The 20,534-nt window shown below is 46.9% G+C and overlaps 2 pseudogenes; one reads left to right on the forward strand and one right to left on the reverse strand.

Moving 5' to 3' along the window:
• Positions 1–5,633: 5,633 nt before the first annotated feature.
• On the reverse strand, positions 5,634–10,160 carry LOC111534717 (annotated as a pseudogene).
• Positions 9,804–20,534, forward strand: part of LOC113219906 — a 14,133-nt pseudogene continuing 3,402 nt past the window's right edge.

The following is a 20,534-nucleotide window of genomic DNA, read 5'->3' on the forward strand; positions in this document are numbered from 1 at the left end:
TCTCCGCTTTCTTTTACATGCCCATCTTATCTAAAAAAAAATCACATGTTTAGCCAACCGGGATTAGTTTAAATTGTACGACTCGACCCCAGCCAACGAGGAAAGGGTACGGGGCAGGACTTGCATCAGGAATAAAGGCTCTCATGTGTCTTTATTCAGGTGTGCTCTCATGGCAACTGGCCAAGGAGGCACCCCTCTGCAAAGAAGTAAAATTGCTTTGCTAAGAATCCTTTGTTCGAGTGTTCAATTTCCTTAGGATTTTGAGCGTTATTCCTAACAACTGCCTTTCTTTTGTTCCTAAACAAATAACTGCAAAGATAGAAGACCACATATCTCCCCAGATGGCCTCCCTCAAGAATTGCTCACAAGATAATTCCTTGTGGGCCCCAACATCTTTACTCTAAAACTGAGTTTTGTTTAATTTCACTCCGCCAATGTAAATTAACAGCTTATCTTCACAGGTACAAGACAAAGACAAGATTGACATCATCCCTCCATCTACCTGGAGACCAACGCATATTTGACTTCTCTACCCAACATTTACTTTATTGTATGTAAAATGCAGATTTACTGAGCATGAGATGAAAGCATAGTTGACTGTTCCTTTTTCCTCTCCTGCCTGCTCTTTCTTCTATAAATATTGCAGTCCTCAAAACCCTCTTAGGAAAAAGCATGGGCCACAGATGGTACGACAATTTGTGTCTCTTCTTCCAAGGTTAATCTTCAGCTCGGCAAAATAAACTTCTAAACCGATTGAGACCTGTCTCAGACGTTTTTTAGTTTACATGACTATAGCAACTTCCTGAGTTCTTTGAGTTAGTTTAAGAATTATCAGTTCTTGGGAGATGAGAGACCCCCGGCTTTGCAGCCATGAGAGACAGAAGTGCAGGTAACCTGGGACCCGATACTTGTGACTTGCATCTGAAGTGAGGACAGTCTTGTGGGACTGAGCCCTTAAACCTGTGGAGCCTGAGGTGAACTCCAGGTAGTCAGTGTCAGAATTGAGTTGAATTGTAGGACTCCCAGCTGCTGTTAGAGAATCAGAAAGTTATTTGGGTGGAGGAAAACCCCATCACTATCCCACAGAGAGAAACTTAGAGTAAGAGTAAGCAAGTACACCTCTACCTTCTTTGGTCCCAGAGGAAAAGATAAACAAAATGTAAGCATTTATTTCATGTCCCTAAGTCTGCTAAACACAGGTGTTCAACCAGCTAAACCAGCTGTTCATTGTCCAGACGTGGAGTGGCCCTACCACTAACCTAGAAATTAAGATTTTCTTTTAGGCCTCTGAGAGGGTCACATAAAAACCAATAAATGTTAGAGATTCTCTCCCCAGAAATATTTCCACACACAAGATAATATAAATACTAATATAAAACATCGATGTAGACCCAGATCCTCTGAGATCTTACAAACCTGGGTGTTTTAATCCTAGTAAGAGACAATGCTGAGGGAAGATGTTTGAATAATCATTTCACCATCACACAATGCCACTCTAATAATCTAGAGTGTGAACTTGGATAGACAAAAACTTGATGTAAATACTTTCAAGGGAATGGGTGGAAATATATTATTTCTTAGTCACTGGTTCATTCAGCCACTCTGCATGCCTACCAGGTACCAGATAAATTTCTTGTCTTGGATCACTGCTCAGGAATTAAAATTTGTCATTCTTTTCCCACCCCTCACATTCCAGCACTTGAACCCTCTTATTACATCAGAATTCCACACTGTTGATGAAAAGAGTCAAATTCTGTAACATATTTGAAGAGATTTATTCTGAGCCAAATATGAGTGACCACAGTCCATGACACAGTCCTTAGGAGACCCTGAGAACATGTGCTCAAGGTGGTTGGGGCAAAGGTTGGTTTTATACATTTTAGGAAGACATGAGACATCAATCAAATACATTTAAGATATACATTGGTTTGGTCCAGAAAAACAGGACAATTTGAATCAGGGTTGAGGGTGGGGAGCGTCTAGGTTTTAGGTAGATTTTAAAATGTTCTGTTTGGCAATTGGCTGTTATCAATAGAAAGGAACATCTGGGTTACGATAAGAGGTTGTGGAGACCAAATTTCTCATGCAGATGACGCCTCCAGGTGGCAGGTTTCAGAGAGATTAGATTGTAAATGTTTCTTATCATATTTAAGGTCTGTGTTGATGTTAAATGCTGGTCAGCTTTCCCTGAATTCCAAAAGGGAAGAGGACAGACATAATGAGGAATGTTCGATGCCTGCTTCCCATCATGGCCTCAATCAGTCTTTCCGGTTAAATTTTGAGTGCCGCAGGTGACGATGGTGTCCATTAAGATGTTTGGGGTTGGGTCGGGGTCTTTGAGGTTTATTTTTGGTTTACGACACTTAGAGTCTTGAGAGGAGGCAGAAACCACCTCCCTCCCTGGAACAGGACTATGATCCAGTCACCCTGGTAGTTGGTCATGGACATGAGGCTTAGGCTCCACCAGTCAGACGACCACCTGCGGGACCCTGACCCAGGATGAGGCTGTGACTGTGCAGAACGCATTTTAGTAAAGATGGCTGAGTGACAGTGGTGATGTCCAGTTGCCTGGTGCAGCAGTGACATCTGTCCTAGCCTCAGGGTCCAGTGTCCAGTACCAGGGTTTCAGAGATGTGAGCAGTGGTGTCTGTGCTCAGCAGCAGGGGCAGTTGTTACTAGGAGGGAACTGACCTAGGGTAGACTGTGGAATCTGTTCCTGGCTGTGCAGTTTCAAGCCTGCTTCTGTGGCCTTCCCCATAATAAAATTATCTCCCAATACCATTTATACTACTTTATGTATAAATTAGAAAAATTTGGTTTCTGTGTTTGCTCCAAGAAGTGAGGTAACAATCTGTGCACAAGTGTCAGACAGCAGCATTCAGGGGTTTCTTTGTGCAGAGCTGAGAGCCACATCTTGAATCATCTACCTGGCCTCCACTCCATGGTACACAGAATAATAAGGACATCACATCTCATATTTGATGATATATGTCTTCCCTTTTCTTTCTGAGGGGAAAACCCACTTTTAAACAGGGTTTCAAAACCCACCCAGCGATCACTCTCTGATCACTCATATCAGTGGTTCCCACTCTGGCTGATCAACAGGATTGCTAGTGGAGGCTCAGGAAATACTCAGGCCACTCCCCAGAACCCCCTGGATCAGAGTATTATGCACAAGACTCAGAAAACGCTTACCTACCAAGCCTTACAGCTTAGGCTGATGCACAGGCATTGGGATCCTGATGTTCTTGCTACTCCAAGTGTGATCTGGAGACCAGCAGCATGAGCTCCAGCCTTGTCACAAATCCAGAATCTCTTGCTCCACTCCAGACTTCCTGGATCTTAGCATCACATCCAGGTGATTCCTGTGCACAGTAAAGTCTGGGACTCCTTGGTCTATGTGCCTTCTAAACTTGGTGTTCAGAACTGTGCAGTCTGCTCTGAGTGTGGCCTGATCAGATCCCTTAGCACTGGAGGTCCAGGGCCCAGTTCTTGCACTCATTCTCTTCTACAGGCAGTCACTTCCTTGGTGCCCTCATCCATGCCTGAGGTTTTAAGTATCGTTTATAAGTTGTGACCTCCCTAATCGAGTCCTCCAGCCCAGTCCTTTCTCCTAAACTCCAGATTTGTCTGTCCAACTGCCACCCCAGCTCCCTCACCTGCATGACTGGTAGACATCTCCTCCACTGAATGCCTGCAAAGCCCCCTCCTCAAATAAGCGCCTGCCAGAGTCTCCCCATCTCCACTGACAGCAGCTCCACCCTTCTACTCACTCAGTTTAAAACTATGGGGGTCCTTGATTCCGCTTTCTTACACCACAGATATAATCCATTAGCAAATGCTGCGAAGTCCATCTTCAAATGCATCCAGAATCTGCTCACGTCCCACGATTTCCACTGCTCACACCCCAGTCAAGGCAACCGACATTTCCAGCCTGGAATACTGCACTGGCTTCCTACTGTTTTCCCTTCTGCTTCCCTCGTCCCTTGCCTCTCAATTCTGTTGTCAGCACAGCATTCAGACAGATCCTTTTTTTTTTTTTTTTAATACCTTAAGTTCTGGGGTAGATGTGCAGAATGTGCAGGTTTGTCACATATGTATACACGTGCCATGGTGGTTTGCTGCACCCATCAACTCATCATCTACATTAGGTATTTCTCCTATTGCTATCCCTCCCCTAAGCCCCCACCCCTCAACCGGCCCCGTTGTGTGATGTTCCCCTCCATGTGTCCATGTGTTCTCATTGTTCAACCCACTTATGAGTGACAACATGCAGTGTTTCGTTTTCTGTTCTTATGATAGTTTTCTGAGAATGATGGTTTGCAGCTTCATCCATGTCTCTGCAAATGACATGAACTCATCCTTTTCTATGGCTGCATAATATTCCATGGTGTGTATGTGCCACATTTTCTTTATTCAGTCTATCATTGATAGGTATTTGGGTTGGTTCAAGTGTTTGTTATTGTGAATAGTGCCACAATAAACATACATGTGCATGTGTCTTTATAGCAACATGATTTATAATGTTTTGGGTATGTACCCAGTAATGAGATTGCTGGGTTAAATGGTATTTCTAGTTCTAGATCCTTGAGGAATGGCCACACTAACTTCCACAATGGTTGAACTAATTTACACTCCCACCAACAGTGTAAAAGTGTTCCTATTTCTCCACATACTCTCCAGCATCTGTTGTTTCCTGACTTTTCAATGATCACCATTCTAACTAGTATGAGATGGTATCTCATTGTAGTTTTGATTTGCATTTCTCTAATGACCAGTGATGATGAGCATTTTTTCATATGCTTGTTGGCTACATAAATGTCTTCTTTTGAGGAGTGTCTGTTCATATCCTTCACCCATTTTTTGATGGGGTTATTTGTTTTTTCTTGTCAATTTGTTTAAGTTCTTTGTAGATTCTGGATATTAGCCCTTTGTCAGACGGATAGATTGCAAAAATCTTCTCCTATTCTGTAGGTTGCCTGTTCACTCTGAGGATAGTTTCTTTTGCTGTGCAGAAGCTCTTTAGTTTAATTAGATCCCATTTGTCCAACCCTCCTGGCCTCCTTGCTCTTCTTGGCACCCAGACACCTTCCTGCCATAGTGCATTTCCACTGGAGGTTCCCCTGTCTGGAAAGAACTTCCCTAGACATCCTCATGGATAACTCATGTCCCTCAAATCTTTCCTCAAAAGTCACCTTTGCAACAAGGCCACACTGTACAACAGCCACCTTGGATCACCTAACCGCAGACACTTGCTGCCTTCTAGCATCTTTCTTCCCTACTCTGCTCATAGTGTATCTACCCTCTGCTTCTTCCCACTGGAACACATGCTCCACAAGGCCAAAGATTTTTCTGATTTTACTTCAATTATGTTCCCCATATGCAAAACCACTCTGTCCTATGTCTGTCAGACAACAAAGGTCAGTTGAATGAATGATCACTGTAGCACACCTCCCTATTCTAAATGCAATAGCTTTATTAACATAGCCTCAGGCCAAATGCTGTTTTGTGACAGCTACAGCACAAGGTTCCCTCACACTGACATTCGGGATGGCCTGTGCTTTTCTCAACAGGGCTGCTTGTGCCCTCCCCACACCAACTACCCTCCCCCAACATACACACACACACACACACTCTGCAGCACATAATCAGGTTTCTCTCTTCAGGAAAGAAAACATCTAGACTATGGATCCAATTTTACAAACAAATATAACTCTAAATTAGACTCTGCTTTATAGATTCATGAGTTTGGATTGGAGCCAACACCAAGATTACTGGAACCAGGGCAGGGAGAGAGGGTAGGAGAGCAGAGTAAAATAGCAGTTCCACCAGAAACATACCTAAGAAGAAAAATTATGGGATCCCTCCTCTCCGCTAATTCCAGAAACTGGTTCCTTTAAAAAGGTTGGGTGCAGCAACATGGATGGAAATGGAGGACATTAGGTTAAGCAAAGTAAGCCAGGCACAGAAAGACAAATATCACTCCCTCCTATATGTGGGAGCTACAAAAATTGATCTCAACAAAGTAGTGAATAGAATGGTGGTTTCCAGAGGCTGGGAAGGGCAGTAGGGAGGCAGGGGTTGATGAGAGGTTGGTTAATGGGTACAACAGTCAGATAGAAGGAATATGATCTAGTATTCAGTAGCATAATAGGGAAACTATAGTTAACAATAATGTATTGTATATTTCAAAATAATTAGAAGAGAAGATTTAGAATGTTCCCAACACAAAGAAATTATAAATATTTGAAGAGATGGATATCCTAGTTACTCAGATTTGATGATTACACATCATATGCTTGTATCAAAATATCATATGTACCCCACAAATATGTACAACTGTTATGTATCCATAAAAATAGAAAATTCATAAAAAATAAAACAGAAATGTTAAAGAGAAGATGGAAAATACAATCTAGGAAAGAGGACTATTAGGGCAGGAGCTGAATGGCTCTCAAAATTTGTCTCTCAATAGCACAGTGACTGTTGTGTGCAGAGGCCACCCTGGGCGATGTCTGAGTTTCTGTGACCACAGCTCCTGCAGGACAAGTTTCCATTGAAGGGACAAAGACAATGGAGCAGTGAAGGTGACCCAGCTGAGGACTGACCCCATAAAGCCCATGATGGATTCAACACCAACTGGGCACAGGCCCCATTCACACTCAGCCCCCCACAGCCTTCTCCAGTCCCTACCTGCAACAGACTCTGCACAGAAAACAGGTGGATTCTGGAAGGTTCTCAGGTCTTTAATTCCTCTCTCTAATTTTAGGCATCATCTCCTTTAATTAATCCGTCAACCTCTCATGGCAAGAATTTGAGAAAACAAATTTATATTCAGATTCTTATTTTCACTAGCCAAGTAACAGGTTGCAGCTCAGCGCACCACGAAGTTGAGACAGAGATGCAGACATCCAGCCCCACCTCTCTGCAACAGGAAAGATGATTGGGGAAGGAATGTAGGTCAGCGTGGATACGAGGGTCATGGTGGACACGGGGGTGGGCTGTCTCTCCACCTCCTCACATTGTGCTAACAGGACCGCAGACACATTCAGATGCCTTTGCAGAAAGAGATGCCAGAGGCTCTTGAAGTCACAAAGGGAAGGCATGAGGAAATTCCATCATCTTAGTACCACAAAAAGCAGCTGTCTCAGGCTACAGAAAACAATAGTCATAAACAAATTCAGGTCAGTCATGGTAAGTAGTGACACTGAACAGCACACCACACACTCAGAATGTCCCAATCAAAGAATCCCCATAACCCAGTCCTTTCCCCTCTGCCCCACCCTCACCCACTTCAGATCCCCAGGGTCTGACCTTTACAATCCCTGAGAGACACATCAGAGCCCTGGGCACCATTGCTCCTTGGGGTAGAACAAAAACAGCAGCTGGTCAGAGCCCGCAGGAGACGTGGGACAGGAGGAATTATGGGATGGGTGAGCTCCTCCACATCCCAGTCCCCAACTTACACGCAGCCTGAGAGTAGCTCCCTCCTTTTCCACCTGGGGGAAGAAAATGTCCTGTGAGGGGCCAGGGGGAAGGCAGGGCCATGAGGTCCTGGAGGAAACCCCTAGTCTTGGACTCCAGGGAAGTTTCCAGAAATGTGACTACAGACCGAGGGCTGGATCAGGAAACATGAGGAAAGTGGGTGTGGGTTCCGGACAAACTGCCCTCCTGAGGTCTGCCCTCAGCAGGGACCTTCCCCTGACCTGTGACTGCTGGGATCAGGTCCCCATCACCACAGTCATCAAGGTGATTCTCTGTCCTTCATTGTCACAGGTGCTTCATAAAGAGTAGGTATTGGCACACAGGGCCCAGGCTAGGTAGGCCTGTGTGTGTGGATGGTACTTCCCAGTAACGAGGCAGGACACACTTCTACCTGAGGCTTGAAACACCCAGTGGGACAAGAAAACTCAGGCCCCACTCCTCTCTCCTTCCCTACCTGAGCTTTTCTTCCTCCACATCACAGCAGCAACCACAGCTCCAGTGACCACAGCTCCAAGGACAATCTGGCCAGCAATGATGGCTGGGATGAGGATGGTGGGCTGGGAAGACTGCTCTGGGAAAGGAAGGGAAGGTGAGGGGCCCTGATCCCCAGGGCTCAGCCCTGACCCTGCAGAAGGGCTCCTGCTTTCCCTGAGAAGAGACATGACCCCTCATCCCCCTCCTTACTCCATCTCAGGGTGAGGGGCTCCAGCAATCCCTCATGCTGCACATGGCACATGTATTTCTGCTCCTCTCCAGAAGGCACCACCACAGCTGCCCACTTCTGGAAGGTTCCATCCCCTGCCGGCCTGGTCTCCACAAGCTCCGTGTCCTGAGTTTGGTCCTCCCCATCCCACTGCCAGGTCAGTGTGATCTCCGCAGGGTAGAAGCCCAGGGCCCAGCACCTCAGGGTGGCCTCGTGGTCAGAGATGCAGTGGTGGGCCACATGTGTCTTTGGGGGATCTGAGGGGAAGAGTCAGAAAATTCAGGCACTTTGTACCTCTCATGGGACACTCCAGCAGTGCCCACGTGACCATCCTGAGAATGGACAGGACACCTGGGGTGGGGAAGGGAGCACAGAAGTCAGACACCAGCCTGGACACAGGCACCTGGAACAATCTCCTATTTCTTGGAAAGTTTTAGGCTCTGAGGGAGGAACAGCGACTTCTGGTCCTGACGTGAGTGGAGGCCGAGGGACTCAGAAGAGCTGGAATCAGACTCCCACACACTGAGTGTGAGGCAGAGAACAAGGCCTGAGAGATAAAGTCAGTGCCCAAGGCTGCTGCAGGGGTCAAAGCGGACTGCTGATCAGTATTCCAGGGATTGTCTTCCATCCGTTCCCTCAGAGACTTCATCCCTTAATTGTCCCAGAGAGCAGGTGGGCCCTCAGAGTCACTCTCTGGTACAGGATCCGGAAACCTAGGAGGATTCTTCCCACTCAGGAGCAGAGGGAGGGCGATATTATAGCTTTGTTCCCGTTTTCCTCCCCTCCTGGCCGGCAGCCAGCCCGGGAGATCTACAAGAGATGAAGGCGCCCCATGGCCCCCGGTACCCGCGCGCTGCAGCGTCTCCTTCCCGTTCTCCAGGTATCTGTGGAGCCACTCCAGGCACCTGTCCTCCAGGTAGGCTCTCACCCTCTCCGCCTCACGGGTCACCTCCCACTTGCGCCGGGAGATCTGAGCCGCGGTGTCCGCTGCGGTCCAGGAGCGCAGGTCCTCGTTCAGGGCGAGGTAATCCTTGCCGTCGTAGGCTAACTGGTCATACCCGCGGAGGAAGCGCCCATCTGGCCCCAGGTCGCAGCCATACATCTCCTGGGTGGTGTGAGACCCTGGCCCCGCCCCCGCGGTCAGCCCCGCCCACCGAGCCCCGCCCCCCCCGACCAACCCACAGGGATTTGGGCCCAAACCGAAAATGAAACCGGGTAAAGGCGCCTGGGGCTCTCCTGGGTCGAAGATCTGGGCCGGTCCCGCAGCCTTGGGGTGGATCTCGGACCTGGAAATTCGGGAACGACCCGGGCCAACCGCTGGGGAAGGAGAGGGGTCGTGACCTGCGCCCCGCGCCGGGGTCACTCACCGGCTTCGCTCGGGTTGTAGTAGCGGAGCAGGGTCCGCAGGTTCGCTTGGAAATTATCTGCGTGGGTCTGGGCGCCTCGTGTCTCCCGCTCCCAATACTCCGGCTCCACCCACGGCGCCAGCGGCTCCATCCTCGGAATCGCGGCGTCGCTGTCAAATCGCGCGAACTGCGTGTCGTCCACGTAGGCCACGTAGACGAAGTGGGGCTCCCCGCGGCCGGGCCGGGACACTGAGGTGCCGAAATACCTCATGGAGTGGGAGCCTGTGCGCGAGGAGGTGAGACCCGTCCGACCCTCCCCCCGGCGCGGCTCCCCGAGTCCTGCACCCCGCCGGGCGGGCCCCTCGCTCGTCCCCGCAAAGGCCGTTTCCCTCTCGACCTCGCACTCACCTGCCCAGGTCTCGGTCAGGGCCAGCGCCCCCGAGAGCAGCAGGAGCAGGGTTCTGGGCGCCAAGATCCCATCCTTGGCGTCTGTGGAGACTCGGAGTCGGGGTGTGTCCGCGGGAACTTTAAAACCAGGAACCGTGGCGACCCTGATTGGCTGTTCTCGAAACCCGACACCCAATGGGAGTGAGCACTGGAGCTGTGTCCTCAGTATCCGGGAAAAAGGACCTGACAGGTTGGGAGAGGGAGAAGAGAGACGCTGGGGAATTGGGGAATCCCCAAGGCTGAGCCGCACCACCCCAGACACCGCCCTCGGGACCTGAAACCCAGAGAGCCAAGCTCCAGGGCCCTGGAACTTTGCTCTTACCCTGCTTCTTTTGTATCAAGCGCTCTGTCCCAATGTCTCCCCGGGAGTTTGTTGGCCCAGGAGTTGTCTGAGAAACCAGGCAGAAACCTTTGGCATGTACCCAGGCCCTCTCCCTTCACTTTTCATCCCAGAATCCCTGTCCCTGAACTAGATTTTCTGCCTCCCACTCCTTACCTGTCCCCCAGGACTCTTCTAGAAGAAAACTCACCCCAGGGAGCTTGGTGCCAGAGAGTGAGCTTGTCCTGGGAATGGAGGTGCAAAGACAGGGGTTGTTTTTTGTTTAAATCTGAAAACGTTGTGCCTAAGCCCATGAGATAGAATAGAGACCAGTTTCCATTTTGTTTATTAGCTATAATGAGTAGCAGAATCTTGGTAACCCCTGAATTATCAGGAAGCTAATCTGTAAAAAATGTGACTTTGTCATTACAACTGGACACACAAGGCTCCTAAGTTTTACTCTTTCAGACTATATATCTGTGACTCTGGCTTGTATTTTAAAATTACCTTCATTTCATAGCCCTGAGTTTCTGTGTGAGGCCAGGACATCTCCTCAATATAAAGTAGCACAATGTGTTACTGTATGTTGCAACCAGGAGCTAGTACATTCATTCACCTCACAGTTGCAAGCACTGAATGCAGTCACAATGCCCCTCATCCGTGCTCAGGCACTGCCTGTTTTTAGGAAGTAACCACATCTAAGTGGTGTGCATATTTCATAGGAACACTTAGTATTTTTTTAAACCTGATTAAAAGCAATTCGTTTTTAGGCAGTCCCACATAAGGTATTAAAGACCAAATGCAAAAAAAAAAAACACCCTTTGAGTCTCTGTAGATGAATGTATTAAAAATCTATTAAACAATGTGTTTAAACCTAAGAATTCTGCTGCTTTCGAATTTTTTCCCTCTGCTCCTTTTCCTCACCTCCTGCTTCTCCAGTCCTTCCCTCCATCCCTCTCATTCCTCAGGATTCCTCCTCTCCCCTGAGTCCCCACCACTCTGTCACTCCTGAATAGCACCTCTAGCACTGTCCCATTACCTGCTACATGACTGTTCTCTCCACAGTGGTCCTGCTACTGTGAGTTAGAGTGTAAGAGTTAAGAAAGAAGAAAGAAACATGAAACATGGCTTGGCAGTTAAAGACAGGTTTACTTTAGATAAAACCTGACAGGGTCTTCTGACCAATTTTGGTCAGGAGCACTTTCTTTTACAGACTAAGAATATATATTGGTTTTAGGGTGAGGAGCTTATTACAAGCTTGAAATCTTCCTGTGTGAGGGAGAAGTTTTATGGCAGGGTTGGAATGTTTCTGGGAGGAGGTGAGTTTATCTTGGGGCAGACATCTTCCTGGCTGGAGGGGCGTTATCTCGAAGCTAGCATGTCTCTGGTCGGGCAGGAGTTTGGAATGTTTCTGGTTGGAGATGTTATTTGTGGTTTATGGCCGTGCTGACTTTAGCCATTAGGCTGATGCCCTTTGGATTTAGGCATTTTTTTATTAAGGTAACTTTAGAACGAGGGGGCTTATCAGAAATGGTGATGCTCCTGCTCTGTCACAGAGTGTGTTATTTTTTCACATAAAACACTCCAATGGCTCCATCTCACTCTTGTGAAACTTATAGAGTGTAAGGCACATGAGCATATGAGGGCACACTTGGTTCATCATAGGCACTAAATTAATTTTTGTTGATTGAATAAATGAAATATGAGTGTATTAAAATTTAATTGCATCATGGAAAATTATAAAATGAAAAACACTGGGAAAAGGTAAGAAAGATTTTATTTTATGCAACTAGTGTGTATATAAATTCATAAATTCATTCCATGTACCTTTTGAGCCTGTGTATGAATTTTATATGACTGCATAACAAATTGTCACAAACACTGGCTTTAAACAGCACCCATTTATTCATTTATTTTTAGAGACAGAGTCTGCCTCTGTCATCCAGGGTGAAGTGCAGTTGCACGATCATGGCTCACTGCTACCTCAAACTCCTGGGCTCAAGGGATCTGCCTGCCTCAGTCTCCAGAGTAGCTAGGATAACAGGCAAGTATCACCATGCCCAGCTAATTAAATTTTTTTCCCTTTTTTGTAGACAGGAAGGTCTCATCAAATTGCCCAGACTAGTCTCAAACTCACGGCTGCAAGTGATTCTCCTGAGTCATTCCCTCAGTTGTTAGGATTACAGACATCAGCTACCACACCAAGCCAAGCAACACCTATTTATTTGTTTACAGCTCCTTAGAAATCCCGGCATGATGTGGATAGGGTCTGTTCAGGGATTCCCAAAGCTGTGTTTTCATTTTGAGTTCCTCCTTCAAGCTTATACAGAGGTGACAGAATTCAGTTTCTGGCAGTTGTAGGACTGAGGTCCCTGTTCCTTGCAGACTGTCAAGATGGAGAGGGGCGAGGGCTGCACTCAATTCCTGGTTCCCACCACTGTTCTTTGCCACACAGCTCCTCCATTTTCAAAGCCCACAGTGCAGGAAACCACTCATGCTGAATTCCTCTCACACTGTGAATCTCTATGCTCAGGAAGAACCCAGTCCTTTCAAGGGCTCACAACATGAGGACAGCCCAAACCAGGATAGTCCCTGTCTTAAAGTCAACTGATTTAGGACTTTAATTATATGTGCAAATATCCTTTCACAGCAGCACCGACATTAGTGTTGGTTGAGTAACTGGGGGAAGGTGAATGACCAAGGGGTGATTTTTGGAGGCCATGATAGAATCAGCCTAGCATGGCCTGGATCTTTCTTTTGTGTTTAATTGGGATATAGTTGGAAATTGAAATTCAAATAAAACAATCACTGTGAATGGTAATAAAATACATCTTATCTAGCCATTGAAATTCTTCTTACCTCTTAAAACCAAATGAAATGTTTAATATCTTATAATTAATTTAAGCCAGGTGCCATGGCTGACGCCTGTAATCCCAATATTTTCAGAAGCAGAGGCAGAGGCAAATCACTTGATTCCAGGGGTTCAAGATCCGCCTGAACAATATGGCAAAACCCCTATCTCTACAAAAAATACAAAAAATTAGCCAGGTATGGTGGTGCATGCCTGTACTCCCAGGTACTGGGATGGCTAAGGTGGGCAGGTCACTTGAGCCCAGGAGGTTGAGGCTGCAGTGAGCTGTCATCCTTCCAAGGCACTCCAGCCCAGGTGACAGAGCAAGACCTTTTCTCAATAGTAAATGTAGAGCAAATGAAAATTAAAGTGCAATAATGTTTCCTCTCTTATGAAGCTATATTAGTTATTTCTGTTATTTAACAAATTATTTAAATTTAGCAGCTCACAACAACAAATATTTATCATCTCCTGCAGTTTCCAATGGTCAGGAATCCGAGGGAGGTTTCCCTGAGTTCTTCTGGCTCAGGGCCTCTCACTAGGTCCAGCTGTCAGCCAGGGCTGCATTATCTCAGGGCTTAACTAGACTTGAAGATTCACATGAAACATGGCTCACTCACATGGCTATTGGAAGAGGCCTCAGTTTCTTGTTGTCTGGTCCCAGAAGGCCTCAGTTCCTTGTTGCCTGGTCCCAGGATCCCTCACTTCCTAGCCACATGGACCTTTCCACAGGGCTACTAATGACACAGCAGCTGGCTTTCCCCAGAGTTCATGATTCTAGAGACAGAGAGAGCAAAGGTGGAAAGCCACAATGTGTTTTATGTTTAATACCCCAAGTCACAAACTGTTATGTCAGCATTCCTCTATCAGTTAGAAATGCATCATTAAGTCCAGGCCACACTCACCAGGAGGGAATTAAGCTGCACCTCTGGAAGGGAGGATTCTCAAAGAATTCGCATGTATGTTAAAAGCAAAATTAAAATTATTGTTTCAGGATTTTGTAAATCAAAAGCTTCTTTCATCTGATTCTTTTATTTAATGATTTCAGCTTCTCTTTTTAAAGTAATGATTAAAAGTTTGTGACATCGCAAAGCCTTGGGTGCTGAGGGGGAAAAAGTTTCAGACAGGAAGGAGATAAAATAATATCTCTCAGTTTTTATTGCAAATACCCTTGATAACAATGATCTCTTTAATTTGTTGCAACACAGTTGAGAACATACAGTAACTAGATCAAATAGTTCCAAGACTTCAGTGCCACAACAATAATGCCTTGAAAATAAGTCTTTGTTTTTTCTAAGGTGTCTCAAATGTGATTTAAAAATGCTCCAAATGCCAATTTTCATATTCATATTGATTTGTTTTTCTAAGACCACCAGAGCGGGCACAAAAGAACCAGCAGGTAGGCAAGTGTAGGAGCAAAACTGCAAGTTTATTTTGGTAACCTAAGATGTGGGGGAGAAGTCTGTCGGCCTCTGGCGAAGGAGGCCAGCAGAGTCCCCCCGTGGGGCTCTCGGATGGAGTTCCCACAGTCCCGACATCCCGACAGGAGTGGGGCTGTGAGAAGGCCGCGTGGCTCAATGGCCAAGAGCAGCTTTTCTAGGAGTGGGAGGGCAATAGGCGGGGCACGGGCGTGTCGGGGGCGTTCCACAGGTGCGACCAGGTAAATCTTGGTCTCTTTGGATTGACGTCATCTGGCACATGCCCAGTTGGTCTGCACCCTCCCTGGGTGCCGGCTGCATTTTTGTGCACGCGGGAAGAGTTGGTGGTGAAGAAGAACCCGGAAGTGCACCATCTTGCCTCCGTTCGTCCAAACAGTCCAACCTTTTATTGATAATAGTGATAAAGGGGAGCCGTGGTCTGTCTGGCTACTTCCTGCTGTTAAGGGGCGTCATTAAGGTCGGGGCCTGTGGTTGGTATTTGGATGCACGGATGAAAAATAAAATAAGGCACAATATTAGTATAGGAATGAGGAATGGAAGCATTTGTTGGAATATGGGCAAAACCCAGAAGGAAGGTCCTGGCAAGGTTGGGGAGTATGAGATAGTTAAGAAAATTTAGTAAGTTTGAGGCAGTTGAAAGCCAAACTGATTTCCACTGATTGCTTTCGATAGGGGCCCTTTTTAGCTGGGAATGAGGAACGAGTGCGCAAAGTAGTTGTTGGCCAGGTAGCAATTAAGGAGCGGAGTTTTTCATGGAGTGGATGGCTTTCGCCTTACTCTTACTACAGAGATATTGGATGGAAGGCTAGGTCCAGAGAAGGACGGCAAAACAGAATAGGTAGCCTCGCTATTGATTAAAAAATTGTCTTACCCGCTACCAGGAGAGTTACCCGTGGCTCGGCGAGGGTGATGGGGGTCCCCGAGTCTCGGCACCTTCAGTTGTTGTCGTCCAGATGTAGGAGCTGGAAGGAGCTCCCAGGATCCTGGGAAAGGGGGTCACGTGGAGGCGCGGCACCTGTTCTCAGGGTGGGGCAATCAGACTTCCAGTGTCCTCCCTGCTGGCAAGCAGGGCAGGGGGTTGCTGGTGGACGAGGGTTAGGACATTCACGGGCCTAATGTCCTGATGCCTTGCACTTATAGCAAGGCTGCGTTGGGGCTCGGGGACCTTGCGGACACCTGTTGGCATAGTGTCCTGCCTTGCCGCACTTATAGCAGGCAGGCTCCTTTTGTAACCTTGGAGTCTGCGGAGTATGTGCTCTCTGGCCTGGGGTTATGACTGGGCTGTAAAGCCACTGCTAGGAGCTGTAACTTCTGTTTGAGGCGAGCCTGCTGTCTCCTCTCTGGAGTTATAGACCTTAAGGGCTAATTTAACTAGGTCTTGTATTGGTGTCTGAGGACCATCCTCTACCTTTTGAAGTTTTTTACGAATGTCAGGAGCTGACTGAGAAATGAAATAAGACGCCAAAATGGTGACCCCTGTGGGGGAGGCCGGATCTAACCGGGTATACTGGGTTAGAACCTCAGTCAGTTTAGGGTAGAGGTTAGGATAACCTGGAGGTCATGCCAAGTTAAGTCATAGGCCTGACAAAGGTGTCTAAATTCCTTTATGTATATGGTAGGATTAGCTGAGAAATCACCTAAACGCTTCTCAATTTTGGAAAGATCGGCCAATGAAAAAGGGACATGTACTCTGACTACCCCCTCCGCCCCAGCCACCTCTCGCAAAGGTGCTAACACTGTAGGAGGGTGTGGGCAGAGATAGGGGACTCAAGACAGCCAGTTGGGGGCCCCGAAGGAGGCACCGGGACCGAGTGGATTACTAGTAGATAAGAAGGAGGAAGAAGGAGTCTGGATGGGGGGAGGAGGAGGAGTCTGGGCAGGAAGGGAGGGGGTGGAGAGAAGGAGGAGTATAGGGACGAGAGCTCAAGGCCCAAAAGCCTTGTATGTAAATTTCGGACCACTTGCCTAGCCGCTGGCAGAAATTGCTGAGGTCGATAACACCACAGTGGAAAGGAAAATTAACCGCTTCTTCCTAAGGTCTTGTTCGAGCTGTAAGGTTTTTAAATTGGCTAGGAGGCACCCTAAGGGGGTGCTCTTTGGAAATTTGGACTGGGGGGTTTCCCGTTTGTTTCCTCTTTACTTACACAATGGACACAATGGAAATGGAAGTGGATCTCTGCCTGGCTTCAAAGCGTCCTTTGGAACCAGCAGAGACAGACTGGAGGCTCATGGAGCCAAAGTGGAGATCACCTTCAGGCAGACGTCTCCGTCCTGAACGGGTCTCCCAAGCCACTTGGTGGCTCAAAAGTGGGCCTCGGACCTGTGCAGGATTTTGGGCCGAGGGAGGTAAAGAGGAGACAAGGGCACTTACCCCAGAGACTGGGGGGTTTCCCGTTTGTTTCCTCTTTACTTACACAATGGACAAAATGGAAATGGAAGTGGATCTCTGCCTGGCTTCAAAGCGTCCTTTGGAGCCAGCAGAGACAGACTGGAGGCTCATGGAGCCAAAGTGGAGATTACCTTCAGGCGGACATCTCCGTCCTGAATGGGTCTCCCGAGCCACTTGGTGGCTCAAAATGGACCTCGGACCCGCACAGGATTTCTGGCCAAGGGAGGTAAATAGGAGACAAGGGCACTTACCCAAGAGAGGCCATGAGAGTGAGGGAAGCGGGTCTCAGGTCCTGGTCCGTCTGCGGCATGGGAGCAGGAGGAGGTTCCTCATCCCCTAGAGGCCTGAGGAGGGGTCTCCTCCGGGGTTTCGGCACCAACTGATTTGTTTTTTCTAAGACCAGCCGAGAGAGTGCAAAAGAACCAGCGAGTAGGCAAGGGTAACAGCAAAACTGCAAGTTTATTTTGGTAACCTAAGATGTGGGGGAGAAGTCTGTCGGCCTCTGGCGAAGGAGGCCGGCAGAGTCCCCCCGTGGGGCTCTGGGACGGAGTTCCCACAGTCCCGACATCCTGACAGGAGTGGGGCTGTGAGAAGGCCGTGTGGCTCAATGGCCAAGAGCGGCTTTTCTAGGAGTGGGAGGGCAATAGGTGGGGCACGGGCGTGTTGGGGGCGTTCCACAGGTGCGACCAAGTAAATCTTGGTCCCTTTGGATTGATGTCACCTGGCACATGCCCAGTTGGTCTGCACCCTCCCTGGGCGCCGGCTGCATTTTTGCGCGCGCGGGAAGAGTTGGTCGTGAAGAAGAACCCGGAAGTGCACCATCTTGCCTCCGTTCGTCCAAACACATATATCATCTTCAACAATATTTGCCTAATCAGATTGCTTTTCAGGTAGAAAAATGTGACTCTCATGCCTCAGTCAACATATCTAGCTTAGCATGATGCCAATAACTTTGGTTGGATGCAGTTTCCCAAAATGGTTAGCTCCAATCTAGGAACAAGATTTTTCTAAAACTACCTTTTTGGTGGGCATCGTATAATAATTTTAACATCTTTGGTTCTGGTTTTGAATGAGATGTGATAGAAGTGATTTGGACACCATTATGGTTTGTGAACCCTAAAAATCTGAGACAGGACTCAGTTAATTTAGAAAGTATATTTTGCCAAGGTTGAGGATACGCACCCATGACACAGCCTCAGGAAGTCCTGATGACTGTGCCCAAGGTGGTCAGAGCACAGTTGGGTCTTATACCTTCTAGGGAGACATGAGACATCAGTCAACATATGCAAGATGAACATTGCTTTCTTCTAGAACAATGGGACAACTCAAAGCAAAGCCCGGACAACTCGAAGCAGGGAGGGGCTTCCAGCTCACAGGTAGATAACAGACAAATGGCTGCAATTCTTTTGAGTTTCTGGTTATCCTCTCCAAAGGAGACAATCAGACATGCATTTATCTCAGTGAGCAGAGGGGTGACTTTGAATAGAATGGGGGGCAGGTTGGCCCTAAGCAGTTCCCAGCTTGAGTTTTCCTTTAACTTAGTGATTTGGTGGCCCCAAGATTTATTTTCCTTAAACAGATTCTAAATAACACTTCTATTATGTGCTTCTAAAGTTTTTTTTTAAGCAGCCCTATTGTGTTTTGCAGTCATATTTGCTGTTCCCTCACTGGTTATTCCTATGTAATATTTCCCTGTTTAATTTATTTTGGCCAACCATGTGTATTTCCAATTCTGTAAAAGTTTAATTTGGGTATATGTGTGGTAATATGTAACACATCAAATCCTTTGCAAGATGAAATTGCCTTGCACATCAGATTGAACATTGTATACCAGAAAATCTAGAGAGATGCCAGTGAGCCAAGGATCAAATGACCTATTTCTAGCCAAGGCCATTTTCATGAAATCCTGGTCCTCTCTGTCACATGCCTCCTTACTATTGGCTATGGCTTTGTTCCAGTTAAGAAGTCATAATCAAGTAACTAACTGGGCAACCAGCACTGGCATAAGACACAGAACCTGTGAGATCACCCTGGGCTGCTGCCCGATTCCATCCCCCAGAAAGAGCCTCCATCCTGGGTCTTGGGATTATTATTCCTTTGTATTTTTATAGAGGTTTGTACAATAAGTATATATACCCCCAAACCAAATATGAGTTAATTTTGCCAGTTTTTGAGCTTCTTGTACGGTAAACTCATACTGCATTTATGTTTCCAGGATGCACATTCTGTGCAGGAGTCCTCTTTGGTGTGTGCGGCTGTCACCCATTCATTTTTAGACTGCTGAAGCTTTACATTTTATTGTTATACTACAATTTTGCTGCTTTTCTATTCATGTATATGTGGTTGACTCCAGTTTTCATAAACACTAGTGTGCTTGTCTCCTGGACACATAGGCAAGAAGGTTCCCAGAGTATATGATCAGGAGTGGGATGGTTGGATGATCTGTTGCATGGACTTTACCCATACTAGATGATGAAAATTTGATTTTCAAACTGATTTTACCAACTTAAACTTTTTTTTTTTTTTTTTGAGACGGAGTCTTGCTCTGTTGCCCAGGCTGGAGTGCAGTGGCTGGATCTCAGCTCATTGCAAACTCTGCCTCCCAGGTTTACACCATTCTCCAGCCTCAGCCTCCTGAGTAGCTGGGACTACAGGCGCCCGCCACCTCACCTGGCTAGTTTTTTGTATTTTTTAGTAGAGACGGGGTTTCACTGTGTTCGCCAGGATGGTCTCGATCTCCTGACCTTGTGATCCGCCCGTCTTGGCCTCCCAAAGTGCTGGGATTACAGGCTTGAGACACCGTGCCCAGCCCAACTTAAACTTTTACAATGAAACTTTTACATCAGTGGAAGAGCTCATGTTCTTGATGTCTTCTGAAAACACTGGCTTAAAGGTGAGGAATTAAGAGTTAAAAGCCACTGTCTTGGCTAATATCCAGAACCTATAAAGAACTCAATCAAATTTACAAGAAAAACACAAACAACCCCATCAAAAAGTGGGCAAAGGATATGAACAGACACTTCTCAAAATAAGACATTCATACAGCCAACAGACACATGAAAAAATGCTTATCAGCACTCACCATCAGAGAAATGCACATCAAAACCACAATGAGATACCATCTCACATCAGTTAGAATGGTAATCATTAAAAAATCAGGAAACAACAGGTGCTGGAGAGGATGTGGAGAAATAGGAACACTTTTACACTGTTGGTGGGACTGTAGACTAGTTCAACCATTGTGGAAAACAGTGTGGCGATTCCTCAAGGATCTAGAACTAGAAATACCATTTGACCCAGCCATCCCATTACTGGGGACATACCCAAAGGATTATAAGTCATGCTGCTCTAAAGACACATGCACATGTATGTTTATTGAGGCACTATTCACAATAGCAGAGACTTGGAATCAACCCAAATGTCCATCAGTGACAAACTGGATTAAGAAAATGTGGCACATATACACCATGGAATACTATGCAGCTGTAAAAAAGGATGAGTTTATGTCCTTTGTAGGGTCATGGATGCAGCTGGAAACCATCATTCTCAGCAAAT

This window comes from Piliocolobus tephrosceles, chromosome 5, assembly GCF_002776525.5.
Source record: "Piliocolobus tephrosceles isolate RC106 chromosome 5, ASM277652v3, whole genome shotgun sequence".
Classification (NCBI taxonomy): Eukaryota; Metazoa; Chordata; class Mammalia; order Primates; family Cercopithecidae; genus Piliocolobus; species Piliocolobus tephrosceles.